Source organism: Lethenteron reissneri, chromosome 13 (genome assembly GCF_015708825.2).
Source record: "Lethenteron reissneri isolate LAM-NWPU_2019-01 chromosome 13, ASM1570882v1, whole genome shotgun sequence".
In the NCBI taxonomy this organism is placed as follows: Eukaryota; Metazoa; Chordata; class Hyperoartia; order Petromyzontiformes; family Petromyzontidae; genus Lethenteron; species Lethenteron reissneri.
In genome coordinates this window covers 7,595,102-7,617,339 of record NC_083791.1, presented here as the reverse complement: position 1 = coordinate 7,617,339, position 22,238 = coordinate 7,595,102, and the positions used below count along the sequence as shown (strand labels likewise).

General features: G+C 43.7%; 1 long non-coding RNA gene across 1 annotated transcript; it reads left to right on the top strand.

Moving 5' to 3' along the window:
- The first annotated feature begins 3,543 nt into the window (after positions 1–3,543).
- LOC133342057 (uncharacterized) lies at positions 3,544–7,879 on the top strand. Its single transcript, XR_009755083.1, has 2 exons — positions 3,544–4,486; positions 5,898–7,879. It is a non-coding gene; the product is annotated as an uncharacterized LOC133342057 (long non-coding RNA).
- The last annotated feature ends 14,359 nt before the right edge of the window (positions 7,880–22,238 follow it).

Sequence of the window (22,238 nt, the reverse complement as noted above, 5' to 3'; positions counted from 1 at the left end):
TGGTTTTCATTATGTACACCTCTTGTCGGAAACAAATAGATGCCATCCAGATTAAACGTTTCATGCATGCACTGCTTGGGTAGGATCCGTCGTTGTGGCTGCACAGAGTAGGAGGGGCATTCCATTTTTCGCAAGTCCACCCGTAGTCGCGGGGAAGCGTTTGGCGGTCACACAAAAATTACACAAATTAGGCGAGCTTGCTTTTACCAAGGCAACGCGTCTAAACGTCATGAGCCTACCGCGATTTCGTTCCGTCGGAAATGTACAGAGGGCGCACCAACGATAACCTCCCAAAGGAGACAAGCGGCCGGGTTGGAGTCGTCAATGCTGTGTATCAAGACGCGATAGTCACAGGCCCACTTCTGCTGCAGATGTATCACGGCTTCTATGCAATAGGAGCCCTGTCATTGGGACGGACGTCAGGTACTATGGGCTATGGCTGAAGAAAAACAAGACACCTCGTAGTGTTTATCAAGCTGCAGCTGATATAAATTCTCACTATGCCCTTACCAGCAATTCCGCAAAGTCTGAGAGCTTCAAGGGATGGTGCTAGATTTATCCATCTGAAGTTGTTTTTTGGGGTTCGATCGCGTACACCCGCCACCACCCGACAGCCAATTAGTAAGGTTTGTCACGTAAACGAAACACGCCAATTCAATTTAAGAGCAAAACAGGATGATTTCTTCACAACTCTGGCTTCACCTGATGAGGCTGGTTTTAATTACCAGCGAAACGTCGTACTCGAATGTTGTGGGTTTACTTTCCAACACACTGGTCTGCGAATTGGCACGTTTATCAACGGTTTTATTTGACTTCACTTGTGTTTGTCGTGATCAAATCTTGTAATCAAAAGTTAGTCTACTTCCTGTTGCCCAATCAAGTCCACATTTTGCACACGTACTCAGATCCGGTGACAATGCATGCCTGTCTGAAAATCGGCATCAATTAATTTCCTCTTTTCAAGCAATTACAATTTTTGTATGGATGGCTTATTAATTATATATTTTTGTGTAGGTCAAAAACTCCGCGGTCCCTAAACTGTGGAATCGGCTCGCAGAAAAAGCAGGCGCCGCGTGTCTCAGGCGCCATTGACGTACTCCTCGACCGTGAGTTAAACAAAGTTGTTAATAAACCCGTTGCTTAAAAAATACTTTTTTTAAAGGAGTTTATTTATAGTTTTAATCGTCTCTGTCGGGTGTTGGTGGTGGGTTTAACGACACTTTTTTATTCACGCGATCTAACCCAAGATAAACCTCTTATTATGGATATTGATCGCGACAGCCTCCGGCGTGTTAAGCAATGCTACTTTGTGTACCTGCAGATGCCTGCCATGTCTTGTCCTCCTTTGTAAAAATAAAAAAAAACTTCCAACTGTAGAGGAAACTAGTTTGAATATAAAAGCATTGAAATGTTAGCGAACCCCCTTTGAGATTGCAAAACTCTCAGCATTTCACTCGAACCAATGTAACAATGCGCGTGGCAAATACAAAAACACCGTTACAATCGCATAGCCCCCCCCCCCCCCCCCCCCCCGGCGATGAAGCTGCAGGCAGATTGATTCAAACATCAGTACAGGAGGATGGCATCGCTTTATTAATGATAATGAATGCTCGTGGTGCATTGTACAAAGTCAGTTTGCTGAAAGTGAGGACTCAAACTTTCACACGGTTTGTAGGTCCGAGCGGTCCAACAGCCAGCCACTTGCATGTGGAGGAGTTTCAACGTAAATTCAAGATGGCGCATTCAACATTTAAATGATTCCGTACACGCTCATTGATGTACCACACATTCTTTACATGTGAAAACGTACTGTGTTTGAGAGTGTTACCGTGGTTATCACGGCAATCATTTATAGCGCTTCTCAACCTACTGCTCGGATGAAGGCCTTCCCCCTCTGTGCCTTGTCGGTTGGTAGCGGTTACGTGGCCATACCTAACTGCATTGCTTAGTGTGGGTTGGTAACGGTGGGAGAAGGACTAGTTCATATATTACTCACCAGCACCGAAGATTCACGAGATGAACTCAGGTTGCCGAGTTCGTAGCGCGGTGCACTAACGACGAGACCACCACTCTCCAACGCCTTGTAGTTATTTAAGGAGGTGTGACATTTAATTTATATTTTATTGTAAGGACGCAAACACAAATGTAACAACATAAATTGAGGTAACGGTAAAGGACTCTGTTGTATATTTATACAGAACCTCGTGTAACAGGGCTCCGAGGTCTTCAAGCAAAATTATATCAATCTTAAAACAGAACAAACATTAAAACCAAAACAACCTCGTCCTAATAATTTAAGGATGGAGAATGTAAACCGTACTTTTGCGTGGTGAATTCATAGTATGGACATGTATGTTTTGGAACATGATTTAATGCGATTTAAAGCTTTCGTGACTGCAGGGATTCATCTTCTTGGTTCTTTCGGTAAAGTCACGTAGAATGAAAATTATAAAATAATAAAAATAAAACATGATAAAATAATTCTCACGACGTTTCGGCCACAACGCAAGCAGCCGTCCTCAGGTGAAGAGCAGGTCTGTCGAGTAGACAGTCTGGACGGCTGCTTGCGTTGTGGCCGAAACGTCGTGAGAATTATTTTATTGGCTTATTTTTATTATTTTATTATTTCCATTCTACGTGACTTTACCGAAAGAACCAAGAAGATTATTTAATGCCTCTTTATCCTATACATATTTATACAGTATTTATAAAATACCTTCAATTCTTCGGGTATGCCCACCTCTGTTTGTGGACCAGGCCCTGAGTTTTCTGAAATCTTGTCACAATCTTCGTCGAAGAACGAATATCGTTTCTTTGCCCGTGCTTGCAACTCATGGGTGAAGAACTCTGAAAGGCAACAAGAAAAACAAAGGATACCTTCTTCAAATCAGGCACATCAAAATTTTACGAAAAAAGGCAATTATATTTTTCATTAACGCGAGATGCATACCGCCTCGCCCGGCACAGGCGACGCATTTAAATTTAAGAACGACGCACGCAAATCTTGCGTACAATTATGCGCATACGCGCAAGTGAAACAATACAACTTTGAAACGTATAAATTCATGAACAATCGCGCAAAAAAATGCCGAGGTAAGAACATTTTCGTACACGCCGCCCTATTGAGAACGGCTTAAAACAAAGAAGAATTTTGGAATACGGTAACGATCGTTTATTGTAATTATATCGCACATAAAATGTCATTTGCAGTTATCTTGAATAATCGCTGACAGAATGGTGACACTTGAAAATGTAAAATGGAAATTTAAAAAAACCCCATTCAAAGCAATCACAGCTCCGTTGTGATATATTTTAATTCATTTCCAACAGACACACAATTAGTAACCCTGATTGCGCCCAAATTTTTTTTACATCCGCCTTGGCACGTTTCAAAAATGCAAACCCGGGCCGAAATTACCCTCGCGAAAAAAGAATTAGACGGGGGGGGGGGGGAAGCAGAGCATTAAAAGTAAATGAGCCGGGCGGACTACGAACGATGGCGGAGCGGCACAACGATGAACAGAAAATCCCGGCGCGTGTTTGCAGCGGGCGAAGAAGATGACCGGCGAAAGACGCGCGGGCGCCATTGCGCCGAGCTAGGGGTTGGCGGCTGAGTGCCGGGGGGTGAGGATTTGTCACCGCGCTGAATGCCGCATTGCGGGGTTTTTGCCGCTGTACACACAAAAGACGTTGCACATCGTGCCACGCCATGCAAGATAATTAGACGGGTCCGTAGACTTGAGCTTGACTCGGTGGCGCACACCAAAGCCGGTGCAGTCAGCTTTAGTCGCTAATTTTTAAAAAGGCCCACCCCCCCAAACAAGTGCAAAAAAGTTTACAATGACGCGACAAAGGCAAGACAAATGTTGCTGAATACAAAATGAGCCACTTCGCGGACTGTTATAACCGCAAAAAAAATTGTTAGAATGAAACGCATTGTATTGTATCGCCTGATTTAGCTACAGACTTGAGATGCCATTGGATAAAACTGCCGCTGCCTGGCTGTTAGTACAGACGGGCCAGACAATGGAGCAGCAGGCGCTCCCAGACACAGACAAAGGGACGTCTGTCTCGGTCTCCCCTTCCCTCCGCCCCCCCCTGCCCACCCCACCCCTTAATCCTGTCTGAGCCAAGGCCAAGTTCATTACCATCAAGCCACCAATTAACGGCTCTTACTAAAACAGCCACTGATTGGACCGCAGGAGAGACACCAAAGTATCGCATAGACACATACTTTGCAGTACAAGCATGTTTCATTGGCTAATGAGATTCGCACAGTAACGAGCCGCGCTAGCAGACGGAGCTGACTTGTTCGTTCGCGTTAGTGGGGAAAGTACTCGTGGCTAATATCGCCGTTGCCATAGTGCGGCTCATTTGCCTAGAGCTTAAATCATGCAGAAGCGCCGGTTCTTACCCATGATGAGACGTTGGCTTGCTGCCCAGCGTTAAGTCCGTTTCCCACCGTCCGAAACAAAGGACAAGCCAGGTTGGAACCCAGTATATTTTTTTTCTGCGGGGGGCCTTTTGTCGGGTTTCGCTGGGAACAAAAAGCTACGCGACAATCAGGGCGTCTGTTAATTAGTGCGATCTGCATGTCGGATCGCTAAACGCATTTTTAACGTCAAGATTTTTGTTGTTCGCGGGCGTTAAGCGGAGCGATTTCAGTGTTTTAGCGAACGCGTAAATATTCTAGTCACTGTTTGCTATATAATGCAGAACGCAGGTACAGCGTCATGCAGATTTTATTTCTTTTTCTTGTTTTTTTTGTTAAAAATAATTACAATAGCTCCAGTGTTTTAAGTTTTTAGCGAAGGTGGACCGATACTCAATCGCCCGCGTTGAGTCGAAAAGTCGCGAAACGTGTCGTCGGATGTCCGCGGGGAGAAAAGTCTTTTCGTTGTGCAGAGCTGCAGGTTTCTGGTCTTCCACCTCTTGGCGAGACTGGAGCAAGATACCAGCTCTGCCAAACACCTCAGCCACAGACTAGAGCTGTCCTTCCACACCAGTCATTTGTTACAGGGGGCTGTAATGCACTCTGGCAAGGTAGCCAATCCGTGAACGGGTGCAAAGTTAACACGATGACACAACGGCTAAAGCCACCAGGCGTATCGGCCCGCCATCCTTGAAGAAAAAAATAAAATAAATGAAATTCGGCCTCATTTATTATTCAAAAGAAATGTAAGCGGTGGCTAATCACCCAAGTGGCATTAATCTTCGTATAATTAATAATTAAGACAAGGCGCACATTTACATGAGAGGCCGCGGCCACGCTGGAAGTGGCCACCGGAGAGAGCCACCTAATTGAACGCGTAAAGTCATTAAGATCGTGACTTTTCAAACATTTGTATGCGAGGATGCATACAAGCGCTCGCACTTATTTGATTAATTAACCGGCACGGCGGAAAGTCGCGAAACAAATTAATCACAAAGCGCAAGAAAGAAAAAAACCGTAGGCGCCATTAGCGACAAAAAAAGCGAAGGAAAATTATGCATCGTACTGTAAATCATTAGGTTTGCGAAGCAGAATTCTACTTCCGCGACAACATTAAAGGACTCCTTAATTAGCCAAATCGGCAACCTCACTCCCCAGAGCCGCAATTACGTTACCTTAATCGCTAACATCCTCGAATTAAGAAAGTTTTCGCCGCTCGCTGACAAAAAAAATTTCCACAGTTTGCGTCGTCGTATACAGTAGGCCCGATGAAAATACAGCGGTGGTGGCGGTGGCGGAGGAGAAGGAGAAGAAGTGAGCCGAGGGAGCACACAGGCTGCCCCCCTCCAGTGCTCGCAGTCCGGCACCCCGCTTCTCTCCGAGCCCAACAATGAAGTGAATTTCCAGCGAGCGAGCGGGCGAGCAAGGGAGCGCGTGGTGTGCCTTTCTCTCCCCTCTGTGCGAGCGTGCCGGGCGGGCGAGCAGGCGGCGTGGAGCGGCGGCGGCGGCGGCGACGAGGCAGCATCACCACACCGAGCCACGCCGCAGCGGCAAGCCACCAGCGTACCCCCCCCCCCAGCCGCCAGCGTCCCCGCCGGGTCCTGCACGACGCGGACCGGGCCTTCCACTACCCCCCCTCCCGCCCCCCACCGCCCCACACCGTCCTGCCGGCTGAGTAGAACCTTTGACTGTCTCTCTCTGTCTGTTACCCATGATAATTAAAACACGGGGACGAGGTAGAGCGAGCGAGGAACGGCCGCCGCGTGTGCGACGGCTGAATCTAAAAGCTAAAAAGAAAAAGAGACTTAGCGGTGCTGGTGAAATTGGATATAAGAACGGTAACGCGGAAATTGCGAGATCGAAAAAACTAAGAACGAAGAACCGAACAAATACGGAGAACGCATCGTTCAGAGATATGCCGAATATTGTTTTACTGTGCTTGCAGACTTCGGCAGCTGTATTCGAATGGAAATGTGGGATCTTTTAAACAATAGTTTAATATCGACATCAGGGCAAAATCAGAAATACGTACGTTTTAGGAAATACGACATCGCAAATAAACCAGAAAAGTAAGTTTTTTTTTAAAAACGTCTCTATTGCAAAGAAATATGTACGTAAAAGTTACTCGCCAACATCGCTGAACTACTTTTTAAAAGTTTATTTTAATCTGTGTATTTATAATTTGCCAAATGTAATCAAAACAAAGCATCGATAGCATTTATTGTTGTACTCCGCTGTGCTTCCTAAGCGATTCATGCTGGACACTTACACAGGCGGCGAACTTGAATGAAAACATTCCCAGTATAAAAAAGCCCATTGTTTATGCTAGCGCAATACGTAACGTTAAATTCGAAAAATTTGTTTTAAGGAGCAATTAAGTGCATTATTATTGATTATTACTAAATGATTGCTATTACTAAGTCACCTCCCTGCATCGCTAATATACATGTTGTAACGTCTGAAATGTAGAACAGAAAATACATATTTTCCTCGTTAAACGGGCCTCACCTCACATTGCGATTTAGACTGTGTTATCGTATTTAAGACTGTGGTGTGAGTTGATAGTATATTATTATTTCCTTGATGTTGAATTAATGAGACGTTTATAGCGCACATAATTAGAAGTGTATAACGTATTCCGTTTCAACAATTTGGAGATGCCAACTGGATATTTTTAAGGTCTCGCGTCCTACAAATTCTAGATTTATTATGAATAATGATGTTTCCATCCAATGTAATGAACATTTAACGAGAAATCGGAGAATTTGACTAATACTGTCTTGTTTAGAGGAAACGCTTTGAACATACACTTGGACGATGCTGTTACAAACAATGCACTCAACTGGTATGCACGCACTCTATATATATATATATATACACACCATAAAGCTGAATGTATAAAAACATTTTAAAAAATTTGTTCTCGCAAAAAGCAGTAATATAATGAGAATTTCCCATTATATGCAGTGTGCTAAACGGTTTCTGTAAAATGTACGGAATCCATTTGAGGTGAAAGGCCTACACAAATGACAAGTCACACCTGGTAAATGCCTGAGGCAAAAACTTTAAAACATCTCTTTTATACAGCGACTAAAGGTTTTAAAGTCGGGAGTGTTGCAAATGTAAAATAATCGAATGACGTCTATCCCTCCAAAGTCCAAGAAACTAGATAACGAACACTTAAAAGGCATCAGTTATATAATTTAATACTGTGGTTTGACAACACAGAAGGGTATACTACAAAACAAGTATATACATAATGGATTGAAAATGTGATGTCATATTGGTGTAACAGATCTTTACAGTACTGTATATAATAACATGTAACTATATTATTAATGTGGTAACGTGACGAGAAAAAATATTGAAATAGATCTTTAAAAATACCAAGGAGCATTTTATGAAATAGTCCTTTTCGTGAATAAAGACATCATTTGTTCCTCTTCAGTGCGGATGGGAATTCTCTCAGAAGTTGGTAAAATGTTGTGTTTATTTAATGCTATATATTTGCCAATTTGACCTAAACTGATGGCACCATCCAGGATTGTGTAATTAGCGTACACATTATTGAACAAAATACCATCACAACTATTTGCCCGTGCGGTACCCCGTCAGACACTCTAAACCTGGGCCAAAGTTAAACAAAATAACTCGACTGTTGATTTTTGTACAATTGTCACGGATATAAAATGTTCATATTTAAAATGTACTTGCGTTGCGCAACCTGCATTCTGGCAAAAAAAATTACTAATTTGAGATACTGAGCGAGTCAAAAACGATGTGGAATCTCTGCAATGCCTTAAAAAATATTTAAACATGAAATTCCACACATTCTCATCAAGGACATAGCACAGTATTACATCTCGCATGGACACATTAAATATATACGGTCGTTCTGTGCGGTAGCTGTGAAAATAACGATTAATTATATGTATGTATGTGCTTTAAAACTGGAATGTTGGGATGTGAATACGTAGAAATTGTCTCAGTAAAACAAGATTTGGAGTCAGCCATTCACGCGCTGGTTAACCACACGTAATTCCTTTACTCTCGGCATTTATACAAAACGCCATTATTTACAACTTTCTCATCGAACATTTTGCCTCGTTAGTCTATGCATATGCTCAGGCAAGGTGCCTTTAAAACATTTTAGCATAGTTATATTACTGCAATTAGCTTTTCCCAATCAACTGGTAGAAGATATTTCCACAACATGTCAGTTATCAGAGTTGTTGGCCCATACTTCACCATGCTGGTCAGTGCGGCTTGTTGAAGGGGTGGCAGTCGGGGAGGGGGGGGCTACCCAGGACTCCTTCACAGGTCACTCATCACTTATGTTATCCGTGGCCCGGAATTGAACTCGGATCAACCGATTTTATAGTGTTAGCAAAAATAACACTACACCACCGCCACCCTTATCCCAGCCAAGTCCCTTGACGTCAATGAAATATCTCCCAAAAACTCGAATCCCACAAAAAGGGGGTAAGTACAACTACATTTTTAACACTATGTAAAAAAAAGTGATGTTTGACAACCCATTTTACGAGGTTAAGTTCAAACAACAATCGCAGTGCCGACATGTATTAAAAGGGCAGGAAGTCATCAACCATAGTAAGCAAGTGAGTGGACTGAGTTAGTTTGTAGATAATATTACGTCCCTACCAATTAACAGTGTTGGGTGGTGGTCATGATACAATTATCAGAATCATTGTACACAAATGTGGATCGACTGGAATGTGCCCCGGTTTCAATGGATTAAATTGCATAACCAAGTCTCGATTAAAAATGGACATTTAATGCCCAATGGGTTTTACCTGTGCCAACATAAAAACCACACCGCACTTTGTGATGGTCCTAGAACACGCTATCAGAAGGGAATCTAAACGGCAATCCTCAGAAAGAAAATGCGTGAAAAAAATATCCCCATCACACCTCGATTACCCTCAATAGCAAACTACCCTCTCTGAAAAATTCAAGGCTGAAAATGGAAAGTACAATGGTTGCACACGCATAATGCCATCGGCCGTTTCTGCAAGACGTCAGACCGGGTAGTTGTGCGTGCATTACCATTCAATGAAGGTCCCGTTGCATTGTAGAGTGTAGGCCAATCAGTTTCAAAGACAATGCATATATTATCAGAGCATTTTCACCAGAAGCACGTGTGGTTAATGCAGACTTGATTCCTTGCAAAAGGTTTCTATTTGGTGTTTGAACACATTAACGCCTCCTGTTTTATTTCCACAAAGGGTAAACATCTATTCTTATTTTTCATAATACGCACGACCATTGGAAGTTATATCAATTTAACCGAATCCTGAAAACCCGCCTGCTGCGCCTCACTATGAAAATGAAAGAGGATCTTTGAAAAGGGAGGCTCATCGGCCGATAATGTGCACCAAAAGAAATGTATGCCGTAGGCGCTAGCGTGCGCATTTGAATGTTATGCAAAGAGGGGCGCGCACGTGTTTCTGTACGCCGTCCGTTGAGATGCGCTCGCCATTTAGACGCCACGCAAATCCAAATTGCATTGCACTGCAAACGTGACATAGGCAGTGGGGTCTTTTTTGTTGGAGAATCTATTAAAAAATGAGCAACGTCAACTACAAAACCCGAGTTGATTTTAATGAAAGCAATCTTCATGCACAGTGCGTGCATTAAGCTCCCGACACAAATGAATGCATTGATACGCTACGCCCGATAAAAGTGGGTGTTTTTGTGTCCTTGCCACAGGTGCAAACTTATTTGGCGACTGCTTTTACACCTGCCTTTGCTTCACTAATCATGCCCGCTCCTCCCCCCTGCTTTATTAATAATTCAAGCAACTACCCTTTTCTCAGCGGTAACGCCAAATGCGTCCCCGTGATCTCGACTCCCGTGATGCGCCGCCGCGCGCGACTGCAACCAAATCAATTTGCCGCTTTTAAAGCCGGGGGGGGGGGGTTCAGAAGCGGCGCTCCCTTGCCGAGATCTGCGTTCACCCGTTGGAAACTTAAAACCTCCGCTTATTCGCTCCGGTGTCACGCAGTGGAAACACCATCACACGTAGTGCCGTCGCCCCCCCCCCCGACCCCGCTTTGGACAAAGGCCATAAGTTGCTGTCCGCGGATCTACGAAGTTCGCGTTATAATACTCAACGCTCAGGCGGGCCGTTTGCGCGCGGTTGACAACGTTGACTCGTTTTCCCCAAGTCAGGGGGTGTCCGATTGAACTGTGCATATTCTGCGTAAAACGAGGTCAGCACCAGTGCGACGACGTTCCATCGCCATGACGATGCTATAACAACTAAGGTCCTCTGGGCCAAAATTTCACACTTCATGGCTTGCCAACGACCACTGCACGGTGTCTCCTCGCCCGGTGTTAAACCGCTCACTTTATGGAAACTTCAGCAATTAATGAAGAGCTGCCGTGTGCCTCCCTCCCACCCAGGTACAATTACAGCAGACGTGTGTTTTTTTTTCAAGGTACAATTCCACAAATATGCAGGGCTTCTTGTCCATTAGTGTTTTTGGTGGGGGAGGTGGGGCTTTGAATGGTTTTGTAGGCCCCTGAAAAGGAGACCAGCTCTGGAGGTAACTTTAAACCCTTCGATTGTCAGACTCGCAGAGTGACTGTAAATCAGCTAATGCTCGGCTAATGCTGTGGGGGATTGGACAATGACCCTATTCTTCAAGCATGTGGGTACCGTGAATAAGCACTGGCAACGGAAACATGCCTTTTCCTTTAGCCAATAACCGGCGTAATTTTCTCCGTGCCGCTGTATGTTTTCATAAGTCTCCATGCCTTAGCGTTTTGCTAAGTTATTACAACAAACATTGCACTCTGCTGGCACAAGGAGGTTAAGCGAGCAATCGGTGTGGATAGATGTGTTTGTTTGCTTGTTTAACATTGTCCTGTTATGCCGACTTAAAACGCAGCCCTTACAATGCATTGAAATTGTACATTTTTACAAATTGAGGCTGCATGTAAAAGTTGCATTTCACACACTGTTCACACAGCTGAGATATAATTTCCAAAACTGTTACCCAGTGCAATCTGTATTTCTACAACGTTGAACGTTGCCAACACTGAAAGCCATACACCATTTGCCTTTTGAGCAGTTTGTACTAATACTCATATTCGAATAATTTCCAATTGATGGCATTGAGCATGAACCTTAAATGAATGTGGTTTTTGTTTGCGGTTTCATGCCATGTTTATTATGCTGTGTGTCATGTTCTCCACTATACACGCTGTATTTCAGATCAGAGCGCTACTGTGAAATGCCTTTCTAACAAACTAATGCTTGCCAACCAGTTAAAATTACGGGCGTTCAATTAAATAATTATAACGGCAGTTAAATACAACTCAACGTCATTGCATCACTCTTAAATTAAACGAAAGCAAACGTTACGTCATCATCATCCAGCCATGGTCGATCCAACGCTGCATGAAGGCTTCACCAAGCCACTTTTTATAATTACCATTAAGAATTAAGTACACATTGGTTACAGGTTCATCGATTAAACATCGCTTAAATATCATGTTCTAAATGTTAAGTATGTTGAGAACTACATAAACAGAATAAAACACTAATTGCACAAATATAAATACATTCAAATGAGCCTAAGATTGCTTGGTAGCTGCAGAGCCAAGATATCTCTATCTGGTGTGCAATGTGCCACGCATACTGCCAGAAACATTTGCTCATCTGACCTAATGACCATATTACCGACAAGACAAAGCGCCAGAAACATTTTATTCAAGTAAAAGATTGTAAATGTCAAAATATGATTATTTAAACTGGAAGCTAATGTGAATAAAAACACACCAATTTCCATAATAAATGCTCAAGATTCCTGTACAAGAATCATTATTAATGAAAACCTGCTCATGTAATTACCAGCTTTTGAAGTTAGTGGATAGCTTTGTGTTCATGTGTTAAAAAAGGCATTACGAATTCATTCTTGAAGTTAAATTGGCTCAATTAATTTTGAACCCACTTGTTCTTGCTGCATCAATAATAAATTCATTCACTAGAAAAGCCTCACTCAAGACTATTTTCAGGAGGGAGCACCTCGAATAAGTATAACCCGTAAAAACAAAGATTTTCACTATAAATCCTTTATATGCGTGGCGGCTAGAGTCCTCTCGTCCTCTGGCTTGAGATGGCTGCCACCTATGGGTCAGATGATTGTCTGCCAGTATTAAGCAATTGGTAATTAAATATTTAATTTGTTTTCCCCTAAACAGTGTAAAATTTTGGAAAAAAATTTTCACGAACATTAATTATCTCGCACAACGAGTCTGTGTGCAAAATGTCTGCTCGATTGGATCACGGGAAGTGGGTTAAAAAACGACCGAAAGATTTGCACGGTCGTAAGCAAGCAAGCACGCAAGCACGCAAGCACGCAAGCAAGCGAACTTAATATAAAGGATTTAAAAATACACCGCATGCAAGGGTGCAACACTCAGCACTGCCATCTTTGTGCCACCTCGTAGCCCCAAGCGTGTGACACATGACAAGCTCTGAAGGTCACCCATCCAAATACTAACCAGGATGAAATCCAGCTCAGCTTCTGAGACCTGATGAGTTTGGGCACACTCAGGGTTACTTCCTCGTGGGTGATTTGGTTGAACGTACTGCATGCAGCATTATTTTCGCAGCTCTCCATTAAAAACATATCATACTCCACAGGGTGGGCCTGGCGGTTCTGGGCAAATACGAGTAGAAATTCCAGGAAGTTGCACATTTATTGACCACCAATTTTTTTTTTTAAAGACCGATCGATTCGAGAGCGTTTAACTCGCTCGGCCACTAAGGCGGCCTACTGTTGCTTGATAACTCGATACACAAAGGAAAAGCGAAGGTATGGTACACGTTGAAGTTTATACCCCTGAGTAGTTGTGGCGACTACTTTCGCAATCAACGAAGCTCGAGTAAAGATTGCGATTGTTTTCCCGACGACAATCACTTAAGTCCATTTGAATACAGAGTGCATATAATATAACAAGTGACTCGCACGGAAGAATGGTCATTTGGTGCGTCATAAGAGTCGTTATAAAATGCACCGGTGTTCCTCTTGCCTCTCCAGCGTCAAACGGTGGCAATGACATGGCTCTGCGAAGTTCCCGGGACGCATCGTAGGGGTCAGGCTTTATTCTCAACAGCCGCCAGTATTCAAACCTGCCCAGGAGGCAGGAGGACAAACGATTAAGATTCGCTGCTCAAAGCATTTTCAAACGTGGCGGACATGTTCGAGCGAGGTATCCGCCTGTGAAAATACATTCTCAGATGTGCGAATTCCAACATAACGAACTCGTCTGTCCTATTCTGAGTCTCCTTCTAGGCAGGTAGTGAGACTTGTATTCGTGGTGTAAAACGTGATGTCATAACCCGACAGTCTACCTGCGCGGGCTGCCATACAGCTCCTCGATTAGCTAACACGTGTGCAGCTCCTGAACAAACGGCGTTTGAGGATGGCGAGGGAGACCCTGACTGCAATCTGGAGCGGCCAAGCCAAAAACCCCTGACCTTGACCCAATTCAGCCTCCCTCCCACACCGTTTGGGATGCCATATCTGGCTCTGCTGCCCACACCTTTAAGCCGCGCGGGGAATCGACCACGCTAAAGAATACATAGCGATGGAAACACGCAAATGCACATACAGACGCACACGCTCGGTGCGTGACCTTACACCCAAGCACTTGTGTTGGTAAGAAGCGTACATTTTCCTTTTATCATTTATGTAATTATTTTAAACACACGATAAATAACACGCACGTATTTCACAAATCGGACGCAATGTTCAATCCACAATTCAAGAGGCATTAACACTCCGTTTTACAGAATTTTGTTGCCAATATCTCCCCAAAATTATCAAAACTTAGGGAGGCTGTGTGTTTGGAGGGTTTAGTAATGACTGGTTCAGGAAGTTGTCGTTTTTCGTGATAACATGTTAACTCTCTTCAGACGGAGGGGTCAAATATTGTAATGGACATGACAATAAGTAGCCTCATGGGCTCCATTAAAAATAATCATAAAACTATTCAAAATATTTATATTTTACCACTGAGCAATATGACTCTTTTTCAGAAGCAACCTGGCAATCACAAATGATAGCTCAACAAAGTGGCTTAAGCACGCGAAAATGTATTGCAGCCAAATACTCTAAACACTTATTTCTAATTGTCAAGGGAAAAACCAGAGGACCTGGAGAAAAATCCACATGACCACGGGGAGAGAGACATGCACACTCCAAATATACAAGCGTTAGGGGTCGGGATCGGGATCGAACCCACGACCTCCTGAATACCAGGCAAGGTAGTTAACATCACACCATCATGACGCCCTGACTGTCTGGGGATCTCACGGAGGAGTTGAAGGTGATCACACCTGACACTGACTGACATCCCGTGTCAAGTGTCCCACAAGAGCATGTTCGACTAATTATTATGGGCACAGCAAGCCAAAGGAGCATCCAACTTTGAAAGGCCAGTTTGTGGAATGTGTGTGAAAGCTTCTCAACGGTGTTTTGTGGTATTGGTTTAGAATTAATCGTAACAATGGTTATTGCAACAATAGTTTACTCTGTGTGTAACTGGAGTCTTCTCCCAACCCTGACACAATAAAAAAAAGAATCAAGGATATTTTAAAAAATAAATGTGGCGCATTGTAGTGCCTCTAGTGGCTACAGGTCAAGTGTAAAATGATGTGAAACAATTACCGTACTTTACGAGTTGTTTCAAATGTACGGTTATGTTTGTTGCCAATTAAGAACATGGTGCCAAGTTGGATAAGCCTTCATCCAGCCCTAGGATTGACCATGGCTGATTTTGATGATGAATCAACTTAGTCTACTAATTGTCCCAGCTATAAATATTTGTAGTTCGTCTTGAAACACTGAAAGCCTACGAGAGTGTTTAGGCCACAAACATAACCTGCTTCTTTAAACTTAAGTGTTCCATTCTTGTAATGCCTCATCAGGTGACGACTGTGCAGGAGATTAACTCTTATCCACGGACCTATTATCCGCGACTCCTTGCATCGAACATTTATATTGACAGAAATCCCCCTTATAGTAGATTCATGCTTTTGGAGGCAAGTGCTGTTAGTGGCAACCTATGAAGGCCGGCAAGGTGCAAGGAGTTGGTGTGACCAACACGAAGCCCAGTCGGCTTTGTCTCCCCATTGCTAACATTTACATACCGCACCAAGTACTCATTTATGGCTGAGTTGACCTTGAGGAGGCACAGGACCGGTTCGGATATTCGCCACTGTTTGCTATGGGTGGGAATTGAACTCAGGTCCACGCGCTTGTAGCGCTATCACTCCCCACAGAGCATATACACACACACGTCTATCTGTTTCCAAGATATAGGATGCCAAAACTAAAGCAGGACTATTACGATCACCTTGTGCGGTATGTTTAAAAGTAACGAGGTATCTTGTAACAATGATGTACTCACTGGTCAGAACAGGTGGTTAGCACTTGGTCGGTGATGTGAAAAGGTAGAGTTTCACAAAGACATCGGGAAGAATACTAGGATTTCAGTCAAGTAGTATCATGTATGTTGATTTTCTTTCGCACAGTACATAGCCAACCGTGCTCCGAATCGGTAATGAGTGAACTAGTGGTTCTGTAGCAGCACAGAACCCAGACAACTGCATTAATATTAGTTAATATTTTACATTTTCAGAGGTATCCCCCTCCATGTAACGGGCAGTGGGAGAAGCCACTCCCCTTGTGGCGCAGTGGGCGGTCCCCGCACAACCCCCCACGTGACTTCCTGTCCATCCCCCTCAGCTCAATGACTGCTATCAAAACCAAAACTGAGGACTGTGCCTGTTTTATGCGATCAAACCCCAAAAAAGACTGTATTATGGATGATATTGGTCGCAAAAGCCTACGTTAAACTGAACAACACCTGGGTGGTAGACAGGACATGATGTAGAACTAGCGGATGAGGTGGGTGGGTGTGGGAGTCGAAATGATACTACTTGATCAAACCAGGATTAAGGTAAGATTTACTGAAATCCGAGTTTATTACCTCAGTAGTATCATCCTGGCTCTTTAAGTGAACCAGTACCAGAGCCGTCGGACACAGGAGGTAGGCGAGTTCAAGAGCACCCACCCTGACCAGAAATACATTCCTAGGCCCGCAGCTGACAGTACCGTCCTATCGAAACGTTCGTCCCGTGATGGCCGCACGTAGAAGCGGTAATTCTGTGCAAACGATTCACATCACTACTCTGCAGATCTCATCCAGAGATACTCTCGCCCAGCCGGCCCAGGACGCTGCCACAGCCCTGGTCGAGTGTGGCTTAACATCATTTGGTAACAGCTGCCCCTCAGGCCTGTCATCATCATCATCATCATCACCACAATCCATGGGCAGAGAGCTCGTAGGTGTCCACTCCACATTTCGTCAATTGTTTCCACTTTCCTGTCTTGTGCCACATCCTTCTGGCAGCAATATCTGATGTCGTTGTCAAGCCATTCTCTATTAGGTCTTCCTCTCTTTCCGGTTCCTTCCATTTAAAATTTTCCTGTTGTCCATCCTACATATGTAGTGCCAGTTTCCTGCTCATCACTGCCTGCATCAAGACTTCTGCTAAGTGCAAACTTTTCCTTACTTCTACATTAGCCACTCTTTGGGTCCGTGTGCTGCCTTCATCAACTCTTTTATTCAGGCAGCTATTCGTTGCTTGGAGGTCAGCTGGTCCCCTCTTCTGAAGGCCGTTCCAACACGAACAGCTGTTCGGACACGCGCCAAGGCCGGGTCAGCTTCAGTTAAAACTGCAACACCCCCGAGACCGGGTCCAGCAAGTGCAGTCTCGCCTCCTTTGCCGACCGACTAGGACATGGGCAGAACGACGGTGGGAGACCCATCTTCCCGCGGCATATACTACTGAGAGGATAACACATTTGTCTTCAGTGTGAATGACACAGTGGACGTCATATAAATATTGTGTTAACAAAGGTGGGTTTTCAACGAATCGCACGATTGGTCATCACTTTCGCGCTATAGATATGGATGTTATAAACATATATTCTGCGCCCATTCATTTGAGCGACCTGGACAAACTGCTGTAGTGCAGATGTCCATCTCAATACGGCGCAGTGAACTTCCTCTGATGCGTCCCGATGTGCGGAAGTGCTCCTCCTTTTATCCGCCAAAGCAGCTGGCATTTCGTTTTTTCAACGGTTTTACTTAACTTGATTCCTCTGTTTGTCGTGGTCAAATCTTGTAATTAAACTTTCGTCCACTTCCCCTTGTCAAATCAATTCCACATTTTGCACACGTACTCAGATCCGGTGACAATGCGTGCCTGTATCAAAATCGGCATCGATTAATCAATGAATTCGCTACTTTAAAGCAATTTACATTTTGTCTAGATGCCTTATTATTAATATATCTTTGTGTAGGTCAAAAACGCCGCGGTTCCCAAACTATCGAATCGGCTCGCACAAAACGCAGGCGCCGCGTGTCTCAGGCGCCATTGACGAACTTCTCAAAGACCGCGAGTTAAACGAAGTTGTTAATAAAACGGTTGTTTTTAAAAAACTTTTTAAAATGAATTTATGTCGAGCCAACCTACTTGTACAGCGGTGCAAACTGCTCATTTTCATTCGATATCCAACTCTTTCAAATATCCGACTTTAACAGCCAGTCGGATGCACGGCGTCGGTAGTGTATGAGGGCAAAGGGTGCGTAACCGCTGGAGCGCTGCTTCGAGTATTTAACTGAAATACACGTGAACAATACATAATATGTAGTATGCACTTCTTTCAACACGACGAGCTGGCAATAAACAAACAAAAATACAAAATCGAGAACCAAAAGCGTGTGCTGCCATTTCATAACTCAATTGTAAAGTGCTTCCCGTTGCAAAAACATTTCCCCTTTGTTGAAGAGAGTCACCCGAAAAGCTTTCACCCTATGAGCTTCTTTGTTTCCACAATACCCTCCAAATGTTATTACTGGATGTATTGTTATAGTTGGTGGTGATGGCGGGCTATTTCAAATAATGTGAACACCAGGCGGGTCTGGAAAATGTTATTGAGTGCTGGTGTTTTTTTTGGGATTAACCACCGTAGTTCTTTTTCAGGCCGCCTCCTTAAAACAAATTCAAAATGTAACAAGTAATGTTCTCGGCAATGTTAAGCGACGGGTTTGGCGGAACGCAGCAATGGTTGAGCAGCGCGGTTAATCGCGTGACACGTACGGACATGGAACTCCGTGTAGCACCGTGTTCAGCTAGCTATGCTGAGAGATGAATCCACTGTAAACTAACTGCTTTGCATTGCAATTAAAATATTGGGGAAGGGCAGTGGTGCAGTGGTTTAGCGCGCTGCACTATGAACCCTCCCCGTCCCCCCGAGTTAAATTCCCAGCCATGGTTAGCATCAGTGGCTGCTGGAACCTGGACCCAGTGATCAGCATGGTAAAGCCTGGAAAGGTATGGTCAAAAAAACCTCCTTGACAAACACCATGAGGGGGGAGACGGGGGAGGGGAGGATGGGGAGGGCCTTCATACAGCAGTGGATTGACAAAGGACTGAAAATAATCGTTAGATTTAATTAAAATCGTAACACTCAAACCACTCTTCAATCTGTGCTGGTCTTAGGAGGGCGGTTTTGGGCCCTTGCGGTAACTGGCTGCCAGTTAACCCTTTACACAACAGTTAATGTTGTACAGTATATGCAGTATATATATCCTTTAAGCCAGTATTGTACAAGGTGCGTTACATAGCATTGATTCACAAATTTAATTCAATTTCACGTGCTAATGACACACGCATTGAGCTGTGTATGTAACAATCGATAATGTTATGCCTCGTGAAAAATCTACGGAGAAATATATGCTCACGTTACATATGGACTACCGTATTCTACAGATTACATGATGTAATTTGCCCTGTATCTTATCATCCAGGAGATGTGTGTTTCTGTGCCTGGATTTGTATAACTTTATTGACACCTTGCACTAATTTGGGGTGCGGAGAATACGGTAAAGAGGAACCAAAAAAACCGTACAGATGAGACATAAAACACATGGCAAACATTAACAGCAGTACAAACAGTACAAACGACACAAGTGACGCGTCTCAGTGGCTATATGTAAACACTCTGTAGATTCAAAGTATCACGCTTAGTAGTAGCCGTTAAAAAGTACAACAGACGATGATTCTTGAATCGCGACCCTGACTCACGGGAATTGATTTAATCGCTTGGGGGTGAATTTGTCACATGTATAGAACGTGTATTATTCTCTGGATTATATTATATGGGTTTTTTTCTCTCAAAATTTTAAGCAAACATTGGGACTGCACATAATCATCTGGTAGGTCTGTGGGTGTGTGACCAGATCTGAAGAGTGATAGTTTAGTGGTGAGCACACTGTGCTATGAAGTCAGCAAACCCGAGCTAAATTCCCGCTCACGGCCAACACCAGTGGCGATTATCTGAACCGGTCCTGGGCCCTCCCCCCTAGGTCGACTCAGCCTTTAATTAGTATTTGTTACGGTGTGTAAATATCCGCCTTCATAGGTGCTCGCTAACAGCACGTGCCCCAACAGTTTGTTCAAGATTATATGGGGGAATCTTTGTCTTTTAGGGGCCATCCATTAAGTACGTACGCAAAAATCTGTCAAAACTTGACCCCTCCCCCCCTCCCTGTACGCTTTTTACACCCCCCCCCCACCTGCGTACGTATGCCTGACGTACCCCCCCCCCCCCGAATCCTATAGAACGGCCTATATTTAATCCACGCAGAAAATATCAAGGATTAATAATATTAACGTGTTTAAGCAAACAGATAGTCCACCTCTGGACTATCTAACTAATTTGAAGGCCAATTTAGACAATTATCGAGGCTTCATCCCCCCCCCCTTCCCTATGCGTACGTACATTATCAGTAGACCCCCCCATACGCAAGCGTACACATTTGGGTTAACCCCCCCCCTACCTCCTCCATGCGTACGTACTAAATGGATGGCCCCTTACCAGATTTGTAAAAACTTTATTGACATTGTGCATGAGTTTGGCATGGATCTTCCTTTCCGGTGAATTTTATAGTCCGGAAATATGGTTACACGCAAGAGATGTGAAGAGGTTTTTCTTTTCCTGCATAAGAAAATCCTGTATAAGCTCTATAATCACACTACCGTACTCACGCCACAATGCAAGGTATTGGTTTTTCTAATTACAAAATACAATATATTCAAAATCCGCATCACAGTACTGAAACAATGCTGTCTTTAAACAGCCAAAGCATCGTTTCACGAACAAAAATAATCCACGTTTCAGGATAGAGTACAGTGTGACCTTTCCTCATTGTCATGGCCAGAGATAATTCCCCCCACCCCCCCCCCCCCACCTTGAAGTGTGAAAATTAGAAATTGTTCAAAATATGAATAGGATCATATTCAGCAGTTTAAACTAGCGCAACACATTGGTCGTGTGTTTAATTACATGCCACGCGTTTACACAAAAATAGACACTGGTGCGTTTGAACAATACGACATTTGGATGCTTTCGAACTAAGGTTGAACGCGATTAATGCCTTCGCTGTCTGAGCTGGGAACGTCACGGTTACTCTCGTCATCATCATCAGCCATGATCGAGCCACTGCTTGATGAAGACCAATTCAGTGTCCCCCATTTGTTTGTTCTTTGACCCCGTGTGTCCATTTCTGTTTCTTGGCTGTATTTCCAAGTGGGTATCTCTCCATGCTTTTATTGCCTTCAATTTGAAATATCCACTGTTGCTGCTGCGTGAAGATGAGAATTACGTCATTAACTTGCATGTGTATTGTAATCCGTTCGTTGTTTCCTTCTGTCTCTCGACGTAGTTCCCAACAGTAGAAACTCTCCGTGATTCTTTGAATACTTTCCATCCTTTGCACACTTTCCATTCTCGTTGTAAATGTAATTTTTTGTGACTCGTAAGTCATAACAGGTAATATGTATTCATGATTCTAGATTTGAAGCTTTCGTGACTGCAAGGATTCATATTCTTAGGTTTTTTTGGTAAAGTCACGTAGGTAAAAAAATAAAATTACTTGATACATTTACTTGATACAGCAAGCGTTCTGTGACGGTTCCACCTGAAGACGGAAGCTTGTGTTGCCTCCGAAAGGTCGTGATTTTTATTTTATTTTATTTTACTTTTATTAATTTTAATTTTTTACCTACGTGACTTTACCGAAAAAAACCTAAGAATATGTATTCATGATGTTTTTTTACCTAAGTACTGTACTTCCGAGCATAAAAGTACGTTGGAACGTTACAGACTCCCTGCATATGCATTGATTGCTCTTCCTAGAATTTAACAATTATTGTTACTCATTGGGTGTACAGTAATTCCTCATTTAACACAGAAGATGCATTCCTGAAAAGTGCTGCGTTAAACGAAAAACGCATTGAGCGAAAACAATCTCCCCGTAAGAAAAAAAATCGTGACGATAAAGTTTTGCAAGATACGATGTACGCGCACAATCGCGACATGCCGCTGACAGAGAACCGAGTTGAGGGCAACGCCGTTGCGTACCGTGTATCATTCCGCGCATGCACCCAGAATTCCCACCACCGCTCTGCCGTGCAGCTCAAGAAAGTAGTTGGTCGTCGACCGCTCAGAAACCGCGTTACAATGGGGCACGTTCCACGTTACAACGGGGGGAGGGGGAGGGCGAGGTATGAGTTATGCGAACAGTGTTCACTCATGGAAGAACAGCGTTGCAACGAAAACGAGTTAGAGTGTGAACACCGCACTTGGCGTACAAGCTTCATATTCATGGTCCCAATCGATATGCATCACCAGGGGAC